This window comes from Mustela putorius, unplaced genomic scaffold, assembly GCF_011764305.1.
Source record: "Mustela putorius furo isolate JIRA1106 unplaced genomic scaffold, ASM1176430v1.1 tig00000145_pilon_pilon_pilon, whole genome shotgun sequence".
In the NCBI taxonomy this organism is placed as follows: Eukaryota; Metazoa; Chordata; class Mammalia; order Carnivora; family Mustelidae; genus Mustela; species Mustela putorius.
Genome location: NW_025421294.1, coordinates 9,038,225 through 9,052,000, shown reverse-complemented (window position 1 = coordinate 9,052,000; position 13,776 = coordinate 9,038,225). Strand labels below are relative to the sequence as shown.

At 42.0% G+C, this 13,776-nt stretch overlaps 1 protein-coding gene across 2 annotated transcripts in view; it reads right to left on the bottom strand.

The window, feature by feature from the left end:
* Positions 1–2,069, bottom strand: part of ELOVL7 (ELOVL fatty acid elongase 7) — a 78,493-nt gene extending 76,424 nt beyond the window's left edge. Inside the window, exon 1 of one of the 2 annotated variants that reach the window (XM_004744602.2) lies at positions 1,953–2,069. The gene's annotated coding sequence lies outside the window, so the exon portion shown is untranslated. The remainder of the gene's footprint in view (positions 1–1,952) is intronic. The other variant, XM_013052322.2, reaches the window with a different exon arrangement.
* Between the last annotated feature and the right edge of the window lie 11,707 nt (positions 2,070–13,776).

The following is a 13,776-nucleotide window of genomic DNA, read 5'->3' as shown; positions in this document are numbered from 1 at the left end:
ATGGACATGGAACATTTACAAGAGAAGATACCCAACAGGAGAAAGTGACAAATGATAGGTGATAAATGAGTGTTCAGAGGTAGGGAACAGGGAGACAGGGGAAGAAGAATCATGGAGGGGTAAGGCTCAATGAAAGCTGGAAGAAGAGACAAGGTAGAAGTTGAAGAGAAACCATGATTCAGAGTGAGGTGACAGGAGACAGGACAGCTGAGTTTTGTACCTGAGTGACTAGGACAATGACAGGCCCCCGGACATAAAAGATGTTAGCTAGAAATGCTTTGAGGCCAAAGAGGGCAAGTCCACGAGGAATATTACAATATAAACTGACAGATGCTACTCTAAAACTGAGTAAGACACAGGAAAAGCACAGAATCTTAACTCATATAACTAGAGGAAATCTCCAAAAATAATTGATAAATTTTAAAAAAAGAACCTAAACTAGTACAAAACCACACAAGCAGGATCTGAGAATGGGAACCTGGTCAGTGATGCTTCAAAGCACTCAGGTCAAGACTGGGGGAAATAAGGAGGAAGCAAAGAACGCTAGGTGAGGCAGCACCCATAAGGTTGGGCTGGAGGCCTGAGTTGAATCCCCTCTTGCTACTTGTGTGATCTGGGGCAAGTTAGGAGGTATCACAATCCTTCAACCCCACAGGATCGCTGCGAGGATTAGGAGTTACTTTAAGTTCTTAGAACAGTGCCCATCCCATAAACACTAAATAAATGCCTGCTGTTGAGAGGAAAAGATTTTTCTAGTCCTCGGTGACCTTGGGGAGAACAATTTCTGGCCAGCAGTAGGAGCAGAAACTACAAAGTAAGGGCATTAGTAAGCAGCTGAGCAGTAAGAAGGCAGAGGCAATCACAGAATATGCATGATTCTTTCACAGCTGTTGAACCATAAATGGGAAACTGTGAAACAAAAAGTAACCTGTGAGAATCGGGTTAAGTAAAAACGCTTTCTGAGGGGACAGCTCTGCAAGAGGGGAAAGGCTTGGCTCGCCAAAACTATTCTTTAGTCGGCGTGGGACGTGTTTCCCCAGCCCCACAGGGAGCTGGACGGGGGAGAGACCGGATCCTTCCTGTCCCGGATCCCCAGGGAGCTCGAAGGAGCGCTCGCTGCGCATCCGGTAAGTTTGAATCAGCGCTGACTGATTAGGGGGGAAAGGCCAGTTTCCTAACCAACGACAGCTTGTAAGATGAAACAGGCGTTCCCGTCTCCATCTCCAGCACGACCCGTTCTACGGCTCAGTCCTCTTCACCCTCCTCAGCCAGGGGCAGTCGCCGGAACGCAGTGTAGCTCAGGGAGCCAAAGAGGCAGCGCCACGCTGCGAGAGCAGCCCCCCAAGTTCATCCCGGCCTCGAGGACACAAAAGCGCCCCAAAAGGAAAGGAAACAGAAAGAAAGGCACACGGGAAATTGGGGGAGTTGCCGAGGCGGGTGGGTGGTGGCTAGCGAAGTCAAGATCCCGGAGCTGGGAAAGTGACCTCGGTGGCCAAGGTCGAGCAGGTCCTTCTCCCAGTCCCACCAGCGAGCCCTCCCGCCCGGAGGAGCAGGGTCCCCACCCCGCCGGAGCCCTCCGGGTGGCTCAAAGCCCCAGGGCGGCCCGGGAGCACCGGCCCTTTGGGAGGCAAGGGCGGCGGGGGGCTCCCAGGGAGCGCACAGGTGAGCGCGGCGTCCCGCCCTCCCGCCGGCAGGGCCTTCGCCCTCCGCACCCACAGGCCGTGGTGCCAGAACTTCCGAAGCGCCTCACCACAGCTCACGGAGGGCCTGGCCCGGCTCCTCAGTCTCCCGCACCCGGATCCCGCTGCCCACTGCCCGCGCGCCGTACCCAGGTCCCTCCATCTGACCACTCCGAACCCCTGCCGACCGAGGTCTCGCTCCCTTCCCCCATCGCTTCTCTGCGCCCCGGAAAAGTTTGGCCCCAGCTCACGGGCTTGGAGTCCCGCACTCACCCGCGACGAGAGGAGCCGAAGCGGCCGACACGCGGGAGCAGAGGGCGGCGGCGGGCGGCGGCGCGAACGCAGAGCTCCTCACAGCGGCCCCTGCTGCCCCTGCCGCCGACTGAGCTGTAAAAGGGGAGGAGGCCGCCGCCGTGTCACCTGCCCGCTCTCCCACCCCGCCGCGTGACGCGGCGCAGCACCGCCCCCGCCCGCCGCCAGGTACCCGCGAGGGGCGGGAGGGAGGAGCCAGCCGCTCGCCCGGGAGCGAGCGTCCCACCTCCGCGCGCCTCCGCGCCCCGACCCCTGGAGCGTGGCCCGCTGCGAGGGACTGCGGGCCCCTTTTGGGAATCTGGGTTCTGACCTTTGGACTGTTACATTTCTCTCTGGTCACCCCTGACCATCACCTGAGGTTATATGGAGGCGTAACGTAAATAGTGAGAAAGTTGTCGTCATGCATGACTCAGGAATGAATTGTAGAAAAATGCGAAATGAGGAAAACCTGGCCGAGGTGAGGCTGGAGTGGAGAGGGGAAAAAAGGGGCGCGGGGTAGGGGGGGAGTCCCTGCTTCTGATAAAGGTTTTCGGAGGGTTAACTCATATCTAAAATGGAGGTCAGACCCAACCAAGGAGAGAAGCCCAATTTGGATCAGCTCCATCCCTGCTTAGTAAGAAACTGGACAAAATTTTCTGCAAATACTGGGGGGGGGGAGGGGGTTAGAACAGTGAAAACAAAAAATCTAAGTTAACTTTTTTCTTTAGTCACACTAGATGCTGCAGAGAACAAAGTCTAACGAACTGGTTTCTCTTTATCTGCTACTGTGGGCTTGGGGAGTGGAGCGAGGATGAATGTCAGGTATGTGCATCCATTATTTTTTAACTTACCTGGCCTTGTGTCTAGTTATTATCCTCTTAACCTCTGTTAAATTTGGGGATCATGGCACCAATAGCTGGGAAGCAAAATGGGAGTCTGAAGAAGCTAGCGCTTAGGAAGCAAAACCAAGAACTGGAATTATCTTCTAAAAACTTGAAAAATAACCTGGCAGTTTGCAGTTCTGACGCAGGCTCCTCACAAGCTCCTCTGGGTTTGTGCTCTAAGTTTCAAGCAGGGAATCCTGACAAAGGATCCAGACGACCAGGTGTGGTGTATAGGAAGAACGTTCCGTGGGCCAAAAGAGTATTTTCTGCACATACACAGTTTGCTTCCTCACCTGACCCTATTGCATTGAACAAGAGACTTTAAATGTTTTGTGTATGACGTTGAGAGCCTACATAGTAGCTATTGAAAGGAATGCAAAACACATGAAAGTTCAAGTTTAAGAGAATGTTGAAGTCAAGGAAACTGAAGATTTCCCCCTCCTTTTAGGTAAACTCTGCTTTCATAATAAAAACATTTAAAAAGGGGCACCAGGGTGGCTCAGTGGGTTAAAGCCTTTGCCTTCCACTCTTGTCATGGTTCCAGGGTCCCGGGGTTCCCAGGTCCTGGGATCGAGCCCTGCGTCCTGCTCTCTATTCAGCTGGGAGCCTGCTTCCCTTCCTCTCTCTCTGCCTGCCTCTCTGCCTACCTGTGATCTGTCAAATAAATAAATAAAATCTTTAATAAATAAATAAATAAATAATAATTTAGTAGATTTGGGAGATCCTTTGTGACTTGGAGACATTTACTTAATTGTATTTCCCTTTGAGTCTATCTCTCTAATCCATCTCTAAATATCTACGTATACTGGGACACCTGCCTTCGGCTCAGGTCATGATCCCGGACTCCCAGCATCGAGTGCCGGCATCGGGCTCCCAGCTGCACGAGGAGTCAGCTTCTCCCTCTGACCTTCTCCTCACTCATGCTCTCTCTCACTGTCTCTCTCTCAAATAAATAAATAAAAATCATGATCTCAGGGTCCTGGGCTAGAGCCCTGCATCAGGCTCTCTGCTCAGCGGGGTGCCTGCTTCCCTCCCGCTCTGCCTACCCTACTCTGCTCAGTAGGGTACCTGCTCCCCCCCACCTGCCTCTCTGCCTACTTGCGATCTCTCTGTGTCAAATAAATAAATAAAATCTTTTTTAAAAATCTCATTTGAATGAGTTTCATGAGTAACTGGGAAGACAGAAAAGCTGAGAGAATTCTAAGACTTTTGTAATGTAAAGGAGCAAAGAAATGTGGTTATGGCAGAAAGGAGAACTGAATCTAGAGAGATTTTGGTGGGGTTTTTGTTGTTGTTGTTGTTGTTAAAGATAGTGACATTTACAGTATGTTTGTATACTTCAGAAAACAATAAAGAAGCAAAAACTTGTAAGGTTAGAAAGAAGACAACTCCTGTAGTAATGTCCTGGAGTATATGAGAGGGGTGGAATTTGGTACACAAATTTCAGAATTTCACTTTATATCTGAACATGCACATTCACCCCTAGGTAACAGGGGAAAGGCAGAGTTATGGGCATGTGTTGGGCTAAGTAGGAGCTTATGTTAATAGATTATCTTACCAAGTTCCCCAGAGGCAGACCTGAGAGAGACAGTTGTGTAAGAGTTGATTTATTGAGTCCATTAAGGAATCCAAAGGGATCTGGGTGAAACTGACATTGTCCATTATGCAAATAATAGTATTTTCCAAATTTGCCTTTTTTAAAAAAGATTTTTTTACTAGAGGGAGAGAGAGCTTGAGGTGGGAGAAGGTCAGAGGGAGAAGCAGACTCCCCATGAGCTGGGAGCCCGATGCAGGACTCGATCCCAGAACCCCAGGATCATGACCTGAGCCAAAGGCAGTCGCTTAACCAACTGAGCCACCCAGGTGCCAAATTTGCCTTTTTATAAAGAAATAAAATGCATTGTTAAAACTACCCTAACTCCTCTCTTCTTCTCAAAGGTATCCTGAAGTAGCTATGTATCTTTTCCATGCATGTGTTTCTTATTTTATTACATATATATCTAAATATATAATTTTACATATGGTTACATTTTATGTAAATACTATCATACTGTGTATTCTTCTGCAAATGTGTTCTCTTATCACCACTGTTTTTGAGGATTTATTAATGTTGATAAATATAGTTCTTGTTCATTCATTTGATTACACTATAGTATTTTATTGTATAAATAAAAACCATTTATCCATTTGCCTGCTAATGAATTTTAACTTCCTATTTTTCCCTTTTGAAGACAATGTTGCAATGAATATATGAGTAAACAGTTGCTTGTACACATGTAGGAAAATTTCTGGGGTTTACACTCAGAAATGGAATTGCTGGTCATAGAATAGATAATTCTCTTCTAAGGACATTTGGTATTTTTTGCTGCCCTGAATCTGAACCCTCTTCCTATATTTGAGGACGTTCCTATTAAAAGACTTCATAGGAGGCAGAGCTTACCTCCCATTATAGAAGCTGAAGTGTGTGATACCTCGCCAGCCCCTTGGGCAGCTAGAGCACAGGACTGAGACCAAAGCAGGGCCAATCAGATACCCACCCACCCTTGCCACACACACACACACACACACACACACACACACACACACTCCCTTTCCCCCACTTAGGATGCTGACACTGAATCTAGTGACAGAAGAAATTGTGCTTGCTAGACGCATGGATGGCTCCCCAGACTGGTTCACTGGCATAAATTAGCTCCGGATTGTCAGCAGAGCATTCTTTGTTCTTTTTTCCAAGCCTGTAATCCAGGCTTTGTGGAAGTCTGTAAGCTTCTCAGTATTTTTTCAATAAATATAAACACCTTTTCTTTTTAAATTAGTCATTTAGTTTCTTTGGCCATCCTATTGAGGACCCTGACTGATTTACTTTCCGAAGTGGTGCTAATTTACCCTCCTATCACATTATAGAATAGTTCATATTTCCCCAAGTCCTTGTCAACATTCCATGTTCTTAAGTCTTATATTTTTGCCAGTCTGGTGGGTGGGAAGTGGTTTCCCACTGTTGTTTTAATATATATTTTCAGGATTCCTTGTGATACTGAACATCATTTCATATTTAGCCCCTGAGATGTCTTCTCCGAACTGCCTTTTCATGTCAGTTGCTGACATGAAAACTTATATTGTTTTACACACTTATATTGTTCTTGTTAATTTGTGTTAATTTTGTCAGTTACAGGTTTTACAATATCTTTTCTCAATCTAAGGGTTATATTTTAATTTTATGAGGATTTTTGTTGATCGTAAGTTTAAAATTTTTAATGTAGTTAAATTGATCAATATTTTCCTTTTTTTTTGCATTTTGCCTCTTATATTAGAATTATTTCCTTTTTCTGAAGTTCTAAATATACTCATTTTTGTTTAGGTTTTTTTTTTTGAATTTAGATATTTAATCAGTCTGGAACTGCTTTAAAATTATTGTTTTTGAACAGGTAACACATTCACATGACTTTCATATCAAAAAGGCATATAGTGAAAAATCTCCCTCCACCTCCTCTCCCATCCATGTTTTTTTTAAAAATAATAATAAAAAGATATGTTTATAAAAAATAAAAAATTAATTAAAAATAAATAAATAAAAATTTATTTATTTGAGAGAGAGGGAGAGCAGGAAATGGCAGAAGGAGAGAGAATCTCAAGGAGACTACGTGCCGGGCATGGAGCCTGACGCAAGACTCAGTCCCTAGGACCATGAGATCATCACCCAAGCTGAAATCAATAGTCAGCTACTTAACCAACTGAGCCACCCCAGGTGCCCCTCCATGCCTTTCTAATATACTTCTAGAGATGTAAAAGAAAAATTTCTGAAAAGGTTATTCTTCCTGTTTTTTTAAATACAGATACTAAGCACCATACACATTGCTGTGTACCTTTTTTTTTTAATGAAACAATATATCTTGAGATACACCCATAGAAAACTTATTTATTCATCTTTTATGTCTATCTTGTATGACTCAACCATAATTTACTTAACCAGTTCCCTATCAATAAACATGTAGGTTATTTGCAGTCTTGTGGTGTTAATATCAATAGTCAACACATGCACTGTTTGCCAGGTACTGTTGTATTGTTTACATAGAGTAATATTTGTACATTTTAAGAGCAGCTTCCCCCACCTCACCCCCCCCCCCGCCAATAAAATTTGTGGTAGGATTTTGATTTAAATTGCCTTAAACTTTAAACATTGATTTAGTGAGAAGTGCAAGAAATGGTACTTCTTCCTTTGGCCTCTCTTGAGTGTTTGCTGGATAAGACCTGGCAACTTCTTTGACAATATGCCACCTCTCCTTCCCTCCTAACACTCTCCTTTTCGATTACTCTGATCTAACCACATAAATTTCCCTGCTATTTCTTGAACATGGCCAGCATATTTTTGCCTCAGAGCTTCTGTTTTGTTTCTTTGGCCAGGAATATTTCTTTTCCCAGATACCCACATGGCTTGCTCAGAGACCTTTCCTCAGAGACCTTTTCTGAACATATTATTTAAAATTACAACTCCTTACATTCCCTGTTCCCTCCTCCCTGTATTATTTTTCTCCATAGTACTTGGTACCTTCAACATACTACACAAATTTTCTTTTTAATGTTATTGTCTGTGCCCTATCCTCCCCCATTAAAATGAAAGCTCCATGAGAAAGGATTTTTGACTTTTTGTTAGACTGCCAGCCTAGAGTAGTACTTGGGGAATAATAAATAATAGATATACTTTTGTTGAATGCTTAAATGCTATTATATAGATAAGGGTAGTATGCCAAAGGAGCACTAAAGAGAAACTTTAGAGAAACTCCTAATTCAAACTGGGATCTGGCAGGGAAAGTTTTTTGGAGAAACTTACTCTTCTTCCAGGACTAGAACCTGATGTAGTTGTTGAGAGCATGAGCCAACGATCCTTTTTTAGTCCTTATCTTAGCTGACCTATCAACATCATTTGACACAGTTGATTACTGTCTTCCTGAAATGCTTCATCACTTGACTTCCAGGGTACCACACTTGACCACCTCTTTTCCTACTTTACTGGCCACTCCTTTTCAGGTCTTTCAGCAGGTTCCCTCTCATTTGACCCTTAAATGTTGGGATGCCTGGGTTTCAGCCCTTCATCCTTTTCTCATCTCTGTACACTCATTCCACAGAAGATCTGAACCAGTCTTGGGCTTTAAATGCTGTCTGCCTACTCTTGGTACCCAAATGGGTATCTCCAGCTTGTAACTCTTTGCTGAACTCCAGACCTATATATCTCAGTGCCTACTGGGCCTCCCCTATCAGATGTCTAGTAAGCATCTCCAATTTAAAATGTCCACAATACAGTCTCTGATATTTGCCCCCTTATGTGTTCCCTGCCTCATTTAATAGCAACTTTATTCTTTTGGTTGCCCTGGTCAAAAATCTGGGAGTCATCTTTGAGTCATCTCTACCTTTCTGCCAATTCTACCTTCAAAATATATTCAGAACTACTTTGGGGTATGTGGGTGACTCAGTTGATTAAGCATCTGACTCTTTAATTTCAACTCAGGTCATGATTTTGGGATGGTGAGATGGAGCCCCACATCAGGCTCCAAACTGGGCATGAAGCCTGCTTAAAATTCTTTCTCTCCCTCTGTCACTCCATCCCTCCTCCCCCCGCCACAAGTTAGGATGGATATAATTCTTTACTGTGTCAGTACGTAGTAAGGAGTGGGTGAGTGTCACATCTGAGGATAAACATGTGTTTATCTGCAACTTCTGTTTACCTGCAACTTCCTCCTGTCATGATAAATCCTCTTTTGCCTTTTGCATAAATGTTACAACATGAAGACATGTAGCAGATCTTTTTCATAATTTTCTATACTCTTATCTACATATAAAATCACAAGTAATACACTTAGTATGTAGACCACAGATATTTTGATCCTCAAGCTATGAACATTTTTTTAAAGATTTTATTTATTTATTTGACAGAGATCACAATTAGGCAGAGAGGCAGGCAGAGGGGGGGGGGGAAGCAGGCTCCCCACTGAGCAGACAGCCCGATGCAGGCCTTGATCCCAGAACCCTGAGATCATGACCTGAGCCGAAGGCAGAGGCTTAACCCACTGAGCCACCCAGGCGCCCAAGCTATGAACATTTTTTTGAATCAGTTGTCAACATAAAAAATTTGTACTATTTCACATAAAAATATGGATTTTGAGTAATTACTTGAGTAATTAGAATTTCATTTCAGTAGGTCCACATTTGCACATGGTCTAAACTAGCTGGAGCCCAGTAGTCATGTGGCATAGGCAGTTAGTTGTTTTCCTTTTTGTTAACAGTAATTGACCTCCTGGTTTTGAGCTGAGCACATGGCCACCTGAAGACCCAGCTTTCTTTTCAGTTGTATGTGGCCAGAAATTCTGGCCAATAGGATGTTAGTGAAAGTGGTATGTGAACTTAGAAGTGTCCTCAGAGGGAGGGAGCATGCTTTCTTCCTTTTGCTTTTTTTGTTGGGAGGAATGTGGGTATAATGGCTAGAGCTACCTTGCAAATCACAAGGGGGAAGCTACTGTAGGGGGGTATAAGGGAGTTGAGGAAAAAAAGGACCTTATTTCCTAATGACATACTGGTTGAGGACTGCTTTCCTGGACTTTTATCAGGAGAAAAGCATTTGTATTTTATTTAAGCTCTGTTATTTTGGGCTTTCAGGTAAATCTAATCCTGATTCATGAAAGCTGGCTGCCCCGGGGCAGGTGTTCCCGGTTTATCACAACTGCCACCTCTATCTGATGTCTTCCTAACATTGCCTGGGAGTTGCCATTTATCATCACATCACACTGCTTTTCTCTGCACTCAAAAGGAGAAAATGAAGGATTGAGGAAGCTGTGTGTTTCAGGAGTAGTTGAAGAGCGATGTCATGGTGGAAGGAGTCTATTCCTATACGACAAGTACGGTACACCAAATACTAATGCACACTGTATTAAATTTACATGACTTAAGAAGCTGTTATGAAACAAACCACAGTAAAAGTATGACCAGAATAGCAAAGACATGTTAATGACAAAGTTAACTTGATGAAAAACTTAATGGACTGGAAACAAGGGCTGGAATTACAGTAGTGTTAATGGTGTAAAATGTATTAAGTTAGAGAAAAAAAATCTTGGCATGAAAAGCTTTTGCCAGGAGCGGGTTTATAAAAAGGCTGACTAGAGCAGAAAGATTAAATAATTTGTAGGCCTCCACACCTACCAATGAGAGTACAGATATAAAAGACATAAAATCACCCTATAAGCTTTAGTCGTTTGTGGTGTCTGGAAGGTTTTAAGTGTTTGAATAGCTTTTGAGTATCACACCAGTCAAGGGCCCATCAGGAAATTATTTTGTGTTGAGTGAAGTGGGTACAGGGATGCAGGTGGTGCTCTACCGAGTCAGTGCTCATACTGGACTTGCTTTACAAAACTTAAATCTATACTGGTAGTTTGCATACAACATACATGTATTTCTTTCTTTTTTTGAAGATTTTATTTATTTATTTGACAGACAGAGATCACAAGTAGGCAGAGAGGCAGGCAGAAAGAGGGGGAAACAGGTTCCACGCTGAGTAGAGAGCCCAATGTGGGGCTTGATCCCAGGACCCTGGGATCATGACCTGAGCTGAAGGCAGAGGCTTTAACCCACTGAGCCACCCAGGTGCCCCAGCATACATGTATTTCATAGTTCAGTGTGTGGGGAGGTTAAATTTAAATTAGAAAAAGAGGATGTGTCTTGAATGTGGCCATGAATACTGTGAAATGGATGTATTGCCATGGTTTGAACCACAGGATACATGTCAATGTTTTCCTGAGGGATTGTAGGCACAATAGTTGTGGTGTGAGACTGAAGGTGTTTTGAGGGGTTGAGGGGGTGCAGGTGTAAGAAATTGGTTTGTGTTATCTAGGGAAAGTGTCAGCTAAACTCATGAAGATTTAGTTGAAGATTGGGTCTTTGGTTGACATTATACACACTCTATTTCTCTACAGTGTGTTCACAACCACTTACACCAAAAATTCACTCACTTTATTCATCTTATTTCTAACCAAATTGTGCCTTTGGGAAACTGACTTAACCAGGGAAAATCTGGCCTACTTTCATATGCAGAAATCATTTCTCAGAAATTTAAGTGATGATCACCCTTTGTGGACCTAAGAATTGATTCTAAAAAAGTTATTTGATTTAAAATTCATAAAAGTGAACAAACTTGTATCAGTTTTCCTTTTCTCAGCTGATACTGATATACATAAAAATCGTTTAAAAAATAGTGTTTTGAAGTGTAGCTGTAAAGACTAATTATGAACTGAATTCAATAAACAGCTCAGATATTTTAAAATTTTATTTATTTATTTGACAGGCAGGGATCACAAGTAGGCAGAGAGGCAGGCAGGACAGAGAGAGAGGGAAGCAGGCTGCCAGTTGAGCAGAGAGCCGGATGCGGGGCTTGATCCCAGGACCCTGAGATCATGACCCAAGCCAAAGGCAAAGACTTTAACCCACTGAGCCACCCATGCGCCCCCAGATATTTTAAATATGCAAAAAAGCTGGGCAAGGAATTTATGTTTTGGAAAACCCTATCTGTGAGGGGGGAAGGAAAAATGAAATAAAAGGGAAGCAAAGCATAAGAAGCTCTTAATATAGAGAACAAACTGAGGGTCAGGGGAGGGGAGAAGTGAAGGGAGATGCACTAAGTGGATGATGGGCATTAAGCAGGGCACTTGTTGGGATGAGCACTGGATGTTATTTGCAAATGATGAATCACTAAATTCTACTCCTGAAACCAATACTACACTAAATGTTAACTTGAAATTAAAAAGATCCTATCTGTGAAAAACTTTCACATTACTAATTACTAATTTGAAGAAAATATTGCTCACAGATGATACAGAAGAAAAATGTCACCTTTCTCTGGTTCAAGATAACAAAATAATGGATTATACAAGAAAAATATAATAACCAAAATATCATCTAATTGGATATTTGAACTTTACATCAGAAAATTTAATCTCTAATATATGTTTATGTTACACGCTTATACCAAAGGGCAATAAAAATAAAGGATAGGATTATAAATCTCATATTTGATCTTTGTTACTCCCATCCCTTCACTCATTTACCATATTCTCCTGACCTTTGTAATCATGTGAGACTGTCAGTCTTCATCTTGCCTTTCTTGGATCTTTCCTGGGCATAAAGATAATCAATGACCTGAAATATGTAAAATTCCCAGATATATTTGTCTCTGTCATTATTCCATAATGAGGGGACATGAGAGAAGGTCCAGAACTTTAGAGCCAAAGGCAATGGGGAAGTTCTGTCTAACAATAATATTACCAAGTGGGAATGGGCTAGAGTTGGAGGGGACCACATAAAGAAATCTGAACGCAAGTCTTCATAAAGCTCCTCCGATTTTGTTTAGCTTTTGAGAGTCACAAAGCAAGTCTACTATATATAGCAGTTGTGTTGTCTAAAAGATACAGGGAGGATCTGTGTTGGGTGTGCAGGCCAATAGAAACCGTGAGAATAGGATTCTTTGACACTGTAAGAAGACTGGAAGATGAATGTAATGCCCAAGCTATTCACTAATATTTAATAATACTTAAAATTTCATACCTAGTAAGTTGTAAGAAAAACACAATCAGTTAATCACTTTGTCTTTTACAGATTGTAGTGGGATTGTTTGGTACTTAGGTGATTAGTAATGGTGTTGTTTGCTAATTCAAAAAATATATATACATTTTTTGCATCTTTTATTTGTCAAGCAGAGCAGCACACTAGGTGCCGAGGATACAGCAATAAGCAAAACAGATAAAATTCCTGACCTTGTGGAGTACTTATACGTTCTAGGAGGGAGAGAAGGGCAAAGTGAATGAGCAGACCATGTTCTGAATAGGTGAAATTTGAGAGAATTTTGACAATAGCTCAGTGCCCAATAATCTTGAGATTTTAAGTAAAAGGAGTTCTATTCACTCAACAACTCTTATAGGTCAGAACTTTATTTCATTTACCCTTATAACTCTGTAAGGTGTATTATATTCCCTTTCCACAAATGGAAAAACTAACTCAGGAAGGCTAAGGAACTTGCTTAATTAACAGCTAAGCAGTGGCAGTTCCATCATAATGTAGATGGGAACTAAAGTTTAAGTTTAGGCAAAACAGCATGTTTGCTCATGCCATTAGAAACTGAATGTTCATTCAGTGTGACATAATTCATAAAACAAAAATAAAGACACTCCAACTTTGCCTTCAATGAACTTCATTTAATCTTGAATATAACATTTCATACAGTAAATATCATTTTAAAATACTTTCTAAATATTACAATGTGTGATTTTTGGAGCAGGAATGAATTTAACAATTTTCTATTCCGATTTTCTGTCTCTTTTTTAATTAATGAACAAAAGGAAGTAAAAATATTATTCAAATTCATGTTTAATTGGTCATAAAGCTAAGATTAAGGATCTGGTCTTCTGACTTCCAGTCCATTTATTATTAGTTATTTCTTTATGAAAGAGTCAAGGTTACTTTTTGATAATCTTGCCATTCTTTAATGTTCATAGTAATCACCACTGAGTTATTTGGAATACCTTCTTTTTCCATAGTTCTTATCGAAACTCTAACAAAACTTGGCATATATAATACATACAGCACTAAAATTGTGCAAAAAAGTTAATGACTCAATTATCAAAGACTTAGAAGGATTATTCCCCATTTTAGCATGTTAACAGTGTATTTATATAGAAAATACACAGATTCACACGACAGTGGATGATGTCACTGTACAGGGTGAAGAGAGTTGGATTTGAGTGTGAGCCACCTGTGAAGTAGTGGCTCTCCAGCTCCTGCTGCTGTTTGAACAGGAAGCTGTGGAGAGGCTCTAATTTGGTGATATTGCTAACTCTTGCCACCAAGAATGAGATGAACAAAAGAGAAGTGGCTTGTACCAATCATTT